At 30.7% G+C, this 8,452-nt stretch overlaps 1 long non-coding RNA gene across 2 annotated transcripts; it reads right to left on the minus strand.

The window, feature by feature from the left end:
- Positions 1 to 5,902: 5,902 nt before the first annotated feature.
- Positions 5,903 to 7,199, minus strand: LOC133829309 (uncharacterized). 2 transcript variants are annotated; one of them, XR_009891677.1, is made up of 2 exons: positions 6,901 to 7,199; positions 5,903 to 6,216 (listed from the first exon to the last, which is right to left on the minus strand). It is a non-coding gene; the product is annotated as an uncharacterized LOC133829309 (long non-coding RNA). The 2 variants fall into 2 exon arrangements; XR_009891678.1 differs by lacking the exon at positions 6,901 to 7,199 and adding an exon at positions 6,451 to 6,512.
- Positions 7,200 to 8,452: the final 1,253 nt, after the last annotated feature.

The raw sequence follows: 8,452 nt of genomic DNA on the forward strand, positions 1-8,452 counted from the left end.
CTTTGAGCACCATGGCACCCCTTCTGTGGTTCAGGGGTGCTAAATGTGTCTGTAAATTTTCTTTTCTGATCATTGGGGCCTCCACCCTTGTCCAACCCAATAAACGGATGTGCCACTGTCTGGACCTCTTGCTCCACGATGCTCTCCCTCCATGTCTCATTTCCTGTGCCCTCTACAACAAGGGCCATCCCTACCACTGAGCATAGGTAGAGATCTCATGCACTGTTCTGATTCTAGCGCCCTGGGCTATTCCAAAATTCAGTCCTTGAACAAATTGCTCTTTTCGAGCTACATCTGTCGACAACAAGTCAAAAGCAAATTGGACCGGCCCATCGAATTTATGGACATACTCTGTCACTATCATATATAAATTATATGATTGCAATTGTGTTATATGGTGGCTAAATGAATTAATGAGATTAATTCAATTCTTCATGCTTGTATATTGTAACTTGCTGGTTATAGATGATGATCAATTCAATTGATCAACAATGCAATTTTTTTTAACGAATTGTTGCTGGTTATAGATGATGATCAATTGAATTGATCAACAATGCAATGAAAAAAAAAAGTTGCCGTGAGCAAATGTTAACGAATTTTGTTTTATTTATATTATTTAATTAATATGATTAGGTACTTAATTTAAATAAACATATCTATATATATATTAATATTTAATGTTAAGATATTTATGATAATAATTGCGTTGTTAGTTGAATGACCCAATCTTTTTGTTTAAGAAACAATAAGAGAATATTTTTCTCCTTAAAATGTGGGATGCTGGTGATGGTTGTCAAATTGAATTTTAAATTGACTAATTATTTTATTATATAATTAATTTAAAAATAAAAAAGTTTAACTATATTAATTAAATTGTTTAACTAATTTTAAACTTCGAAAATTTAACTAAATTAATATAATTGTTTATTTAATAATTTTATTGCAAAATAAATTGTTAATGGAGACTTTTATGTCTTAATTCAAAATTAAGAAAGTGAATTGTTTACTTTTCTTAATTTTATTATTGGGAACATTTTACTATTAAATTAGTCAAATATATTGTTTATGAAACAAGATTATTAGTTTTCATGTCTTAATGAAAAATATGTGATTTATTGAAATCAAATATTGGTTAAGAAATCACAAATAAGATTAATAATTTATTTTCATTTAGAGAAATGAAATTTTTTTAACACCTTATTAGGAGTCAAAATTAAGTTTATAGAAACTAATTAATTATTAATTAAATATAATTGGAGTAATTATAATCCCAATATTTGTAATTATAATAGTAGTTTAAAAAGCTATTTATTATAAATAAAAATAATTATGAATTATTTTTACCCAAAATTTGAAAATAGATTTGGAAACTATTAGTTATTAATTAATAATTTATTAAATTATTTTTTTAATAACAAAAGTTTACAAACTTTTGATAAAATCCTAATTTTGGAAATTAGGTCATCACATTTAGAAGATATAATTAGGGTTTGAGTGTGTAATTCCCAAGGCCCACAATAAAGGAAGAAACCCATGGAGATTACAGGAAGCTTTGAAGCTCAAGGAATGCCTTGGTGTATTTTTGTAATTTCGTTTAACAAAGAGAACTCGGCCAATACCATAATATTTAATTATATTATATGATTGGTAACGTGTTGATTTGATCACTTCACATGCCATATAGAATAGGAATGTCCACTCATTACATCATTAAAATGACATGCTATGTATGAATGTTAATTTTATAATTAACATGTCTCCTAGGATAGAAAAGTAGTATAGTTCTTTCTTTACCATAAATGGACACAAATAATGTGAATTAGATTTAAGTAGTTAAATTGGGTAATGTCAAATTAATAGCATATCTAGATTACGAGAAAAACCAAACAACACAACATTCACATACAACCATAATGCTATAACACATGCACATACGACTCATGCATCAGTATATAAGCCCTGCTCTTAACAATATAAATACCATGCTCTCCATTCTAGCATGTAGATAATGCACAAATATATCAATTAAGCTGTTAAACACATAACTGCATCAATGATTACCAAACCCTACGTCGAGCTTAACTTTAGCGGCGAGTGTACATGCCCAGCCCATCTTCAAGAACAGATATACCTAGAACGCTCTGATACCAAATTGTAATGCCTTACTAGTTAGGACCGTTACACTGTGTATTTTTGTTAAACAAATAATTTGGACTAAAATGGTGTAATTAAAACTAGTCCAAGGATTAGGTATTAAAATTTTCGGTCAACAACATCCATTTCAATAAAAGGGTTAGTTTCGTACAAGGGATCCCAAAAGGGTTTATAAACTGAGACATGAACAACATAAACACCAAAAGGCGGCCTAAGCAGCAAAATTTTGGGTTCAACCCTAGTTCCAGCAAGAAACTTGGACCGTGGTAGTCGAGAAGACCACATATGTACACTTCGCCCCTTAAGCTGTCCAAGTCAGAGCTGGTCCAGCAATTTCTCGCCCTTACCTGCATCATAGAGCACCCGTGGGCCGAGGCCAACACTACAAGAAAATGGGGTCTTTACCTACCAATTGTAAGTGTAGGTAAAACTAGTCTAATGGTGGGTAATATGGTTTACCTACCAATATTGAATTGGTAGAGATTGGTAAGTAAAGGTTAGTGGGGAAAGAGTCTTTACCTACACTTATTAATACTGGTAGGTAAAAGAATCAGTGGACCCCACTAAGTTATAAATAAATTGATGAGTTAGCAGATGACGTGTTTGATGATGTGGCATCCTACATGTCTGCTGACATGGTGTCCATAGTTTGTGTGTCTGATGACGTGGCATACATCAAAATCGCCACTTGGCATCTTGTGGTTGCTCCACGTGTCAGACAATAATTTGTCCACGTGCTACGAGAAATTCGAATGATTGTGTTACTTATCCCTTTTTTATCGGTTATGTGGCACTAAATGATTGGTCCATGTGATATGTTGTAGTATACTTATTTTTACCTACACTTATTTATTTGTGAGTAAATATAATATTTCTATGTAGGTAATTTTAATTATATATAAATTTTATTTAATATAAATAATAAATGAAAATAATTAATTTGAAAAATATTTAACATTATTAATCAAATAAATTATTTAACTTTAATAAAAAATAAGCAAACATATATTATACAATATTCATTGCTTATTAAGAATCAAATTTCATAAAAAAAATATCTATACATTATTTTTAGATCATTGAAAACTCAATAGTGTCATTTTTCTTGACATTCTTCCTATTCTTCACTTTGGGATCATTGCATGGGAGCCTCCTTTTCTCTGACTGAACTTATTGTGAATGTCGATGATGACTTTGGGAGGTGGACACCGACAATGGCCGGAGGTGGGGTTCGAATTGGCGCCAGTGAGAAGGACTTTATAATTAATTTTAGCAAAATAAATATCCCCAATTTAATCATCATAAGGATTTCAGAAAATATATGACTTATTATTATGGGAATTTACGGCACTTGAGATACCAACATATATTAAAAATAAAAATAAAATATGAGCACATCAAGTGTCATAATCACCAACATAAAATAAGTATATTTATTCTTGAACATCATAGGCCAAAATAATTCAAAGTAACAATGACACCTACCACAACAGATTGCCTAACTACAAACCAGAGCAACAAAAAAGGATCGATACAAATTATAAAAAATTACCTCAAACAGAGCATAAAAAAATTTGTCTCAGAACAATCAATCATCATAAACCCTTCAAATTATTAGGGATTTAATCAACATAAATCATAAAAGTTACATCAAAGCCACCAAGCCAACAATCCAAAACTCATAAAGCCACAAATTTGAAATTAACTCTTAAAGCCACCACAAGTAAATTTAATCACACAATAAAATCAAAGAACATATAAAAAACATACTAAACAAACAAGATCATGAACTAAGACAAAACTAGTCTATGACCTTAGACAAAAACAAAATAGGAAAATACAACTCAAAGCCTCAGAACAGATGACAAGCAGCTTTGGATTGAGCAGTGGTGATGGCTGAATAGGCAGATTGGCTCAATAAATGGAGAGAGCTAGAGGCCAAGGGTGTTACAAAATTTAATTAATAAAATATCCTCAAATTTAATCATCATAAGGATTTCAGAAAAAAGAAAGTAATATGAATTTTTATGGGCATTTACAACACTTGGTTAGCAGCATATATTCACACGAGCACACCAAGTCTCATAATCGCCAACATAAACTAATCATACTTATTATTCAAATATCATTGGCAAAATATCTAAAAAAAACACATAAATCTTCAAAATAGATCATAAACCATACTCCAAAGCGATTAAAAAATAGACCAAACACACAAATATCTTACACTTATCCTCATAACACCAACCAACAAGCTAAAAATCAGATTCAAAACATGTTTATATACACATTGTTTATTATTAGAAAGACTCTTCAAATAGATACAAACAAAGATATTTCACAACAACATAATAACAAGCTTTTCAAAATATATCATAAATAATACTGAAACAAATTGACAAGTCATATTCAAACTTGTATAAATCTCACAATAATTAAACTCAAAAATCCAACTAACAAACTTTAAATGGAACAAAGAAGATAAACACAGAATAGTAAGAAACTATATGAGATCGATCTAAGATAACTACAACAAAATTAAACCAAATTCGAGCCTTTTCTTAATATCAATATGAAACATAATACCAATTCTTAGTTTGTTTGCATAAACTTTAAGCTTCTGTTTCAGTGTGACTAACTTCCAACTCAGAAAAACTACTAATAGGCAATAAGTACACTTATTCTTGAACATCATAGGAAAAAAAAATTAAAGTAACAATGAAATAAATTGTAAAACACACTCCAATTGGATTAAAAAACAGATTGAAAATTTCATTTATGCTTTAGAAAAACACTTTCAAAAATATATATATAGTATAATTAAGTCAAACAATTTAGAATTAAAAACTAGCTAACACTTTTCAAAAGGTAGCTAACACTTTCATTTTTTTTTTGTTAACTAATGTCATATTTCAATAGGAAAACAAAACTAAAAACAAACAATTTTTTTTTAGATTAAAAATATCTCCAAAGACAAAAAGAGAATAAAATATGAAGAATCATCCTATCATATATCATTATAATTAAACCAACAGCATAAAAAGATAACTCATAATATAACTATAGATTGTAATTAGTTGAAAAAAAAACAAAGAAATATCCTCAATTAAGTACTATAAGAATTTCTTTAGATGACAAAAAAAACTCTATTTTTTTCCAAAATAGTGGAGAGAGAGAGAGAGAATCAAAATGCAGATAGAGTATGCATTGAGAACAATTTAAACAATAAATATTTAAAACAGGAGCAAAGAACACATCTTTAGACTTCAAAGTCAATTTATTCACTATTTTGCATAACCAACATTCTTAACTAATTGTAAAACTCAATATGAAATAGCCACTACTTCAGAGAAAATTAGACATATTGGATGACTCAAAACACAAATTAAACCAACAATATTCTTATTATTCAAGAACAAGTCTCACGGTTAACCAAAAAAAATTATAATTCAATGACAGTAAGAAAAAAATGTATGTCCCTATCATTGTATTATAATTTTACTTAATCAAGTTTTGATGTCCTCCCAGCCAAATATAATGTAAGAATGAGTTTCCATTTAATATTCAACTAGCAATTTCTTATAAATAATAATAAATTATAGATGTCAAGAGTCTCACCTGTCAACACCCTTGAGCTCCACCACAATTTTCCCAGAACGGTGGTCATCAATATATTCAAACTCACCAATATATCCTATAATAAAGAGAGGTAGGAGAACAATACAATTTAAATACAAAATTTTAATGAACTGGACACACATAAAAAGCCAAGTTTCACATATATTTACTATGCTTCTGCATAACCAGCAAAAACTTGGATGGACATTAGTTAAAACCTGCATTGCTAAGAGTTTAAAGAAGACAAAGATAAACAAAATTAAGTATGAGCATGAAATATTTTACATAATAAATTAAAAAATTCATAAACACAAAGAGAGACCTCTGTCAGTTTTGGTACAATCTTATGGAGACACTGGGACAATTGCTCAGGAGCACAATAGGCCATTGCACCAAGTAATTGAACACTACTTTGCTTTGTTGCTAAGCTTTATACTCAAGACCCTACAAGAGTAATGCATTAAATTAAATCCTTCATATAAATACTATATTAGGACAATCTTTCTCAAAGCAAACAAAGAAATCTCTTTCAACCCCAAAACACGTCTCTTAATTGGCAACCTATATTACTAACACAAAACCATTGAAAAAAATTCAGTTTCAGCATCAAGTGGAAAGAAGAAAACTGGGTTTACATAAAAAAAATGCTCGGCAAATATGTAATAATCAGAACCTAACCTTTTTGCAAACAAAACAAAGAAAAAAGATGAGGCTTTCACCAACAAGTTCCATCCTGAGCTATCATGGGATCAAAACACATAAGCCAAGCATGACAAATGAGATTTAGATGTAGAAAGCAAATTGGAAAAGATAAACAAGTAATTCAGGTTCAGTTAAATCAATCATATAATAGGAATCACTAAATGAAGTTCAAGACCCCATTAATCTCTGAATAAACCCAAGATGAATTCCCACAAAATCAATAGTATATAACTAGTTTTGCAAAAAAAATAGAAACTGAGAACTAGATTTTGCTTCCAAAATTTCAATCGACTCATTATATTAAACAAAAACCATCATATCCCAGTACCTATCTGTCTCCCACTAGCATAATTGAACAAATAAGAAAAATCCATCAAAGCTTGAATAACTAAAAGCTCTGAAAATGAAACGAGATAGAAAGCAAACCTTACGATTTGACGTCTTCAGATTTAAGAGCTTTCATAATTACCCAGATTCTTTGGTGGCTTTTCATCCTCTCGGTGTCTGGAGCACAACCATTCCCTTGGAATCTAGTTTGGACGACGGTGGAGGTCCGAAAAAGCTTTGAAACCCACAACTGCGGTGCGACTTCCGAGCCCCTCGTGCGGCGATCTCCGGCGCGTCAGGTGGCGGGGTCACAGGGAGAGAGGTTTCAACAAACTCTGAAGCCGTTCGTGTTGTTCGCCGAGCGTGAGGGAGAGGGAGTTGAGAGAGTGAGTGCTGCGGCTGAGAAGTGAGAAAGATAGAGAGAAAGGGTTTAGGGGGAAAAGAAAAAAACGTGGGTAGGTAGAATTTTTAGTTTTTATTTTAATTTGAAATACAAATTTATTATAAATATATTTTATTTATATTTTTTCCAACTATGTACACACGTGGCATGCCACATGTTATACAATGTGTACACATCATATTATTTACTCCACATAAGCTTCCAAAAAGCATTTATAATAATAAAATAATATAATGAAAATAAAAAATGGGGGGAGAATTGAGCGGGAATGGTTAAAAAATTTCCCTCCATAATATACGTAGGTAAAGATCATTACCTACTGATATTATTGGTAGGTAAAGCTATGTTCCGAAATATAATATAATGGACTATAATTTACCTACTAATATTATCTACCAATAAATATTGGTAGGTAAAGATCAGATTTCTTATAGTGCTAGCAAGAAAACCTCACAAAGCATAAATACATCTAAATATTTAAAAGTAATAAACACATGCTTCACAATTATCCAATACATTTAAATTTATAAACATGTTCTACAGTATACAAAGATGTTCATATAATCAATTACACGACTCAAGAAGACAGTTCTGTCGAACGGCCCCACCAAGCGAAATGCCTACGCAAGCATTCCGCTAATAGATCATGCCAGAAAAGTGGGGACTACACCCTCCAAACTAAACTCGCCTTCATAGCCTACATTCCACACGCTTTGTCGATCAGCCCCATGTTGGGGTTTTATGCCCTAATTATAACCCAAATTCTTTGTAATCTCATTTTATTATCAATAAAAGAATAGAAATCATTTTTTGACTTGGTCAATCACTTTGCTCACATTTTTTATTTTCATGATTATTTGTTTAATATAAACTTCTATTAAATCCCGAGCATATAGCTAATCTTATTTATAGTGACGTAATCACAGTGGAATATAAATATGATTATATGTTCAAAAATAAGTTAGTCCTAAGATTAGTCAGTGCACCGGATTTACACTGACTTGCCAATCTACGATATGATCTACTTACACATTACAGTGTTATGTTCTTTCAACAACATTAGCAAAGTAGATAAGATCAGATGTATTTGTTACATCGGACATGACCGATATTGACAGTTGATAAGATAAGTAAACATACCGTTATTATCTATTCTAGTCATATCATATAGTTGACCATAGGTAAATTCAATCTCAATTCTGAGTGGTTAGTATTCTAACTGATTGTATTATTTGAGTTCTTTGACAT

This window comes from Humulus lupulus, chromosome 4 (genome assembly GCF_963169125.1).
Source record: "Humulus lupulus chromosome 4, drHumLupu1.1, whole genome shotgun sequence".
In the NCBI taxonomy this organism is placed as follows: Eukaryota; Viridiplantae; Streptophyta; class Magnoliopsida; order Rosales; family Cannabaceae; genus Humulus; species Humulus lupulus.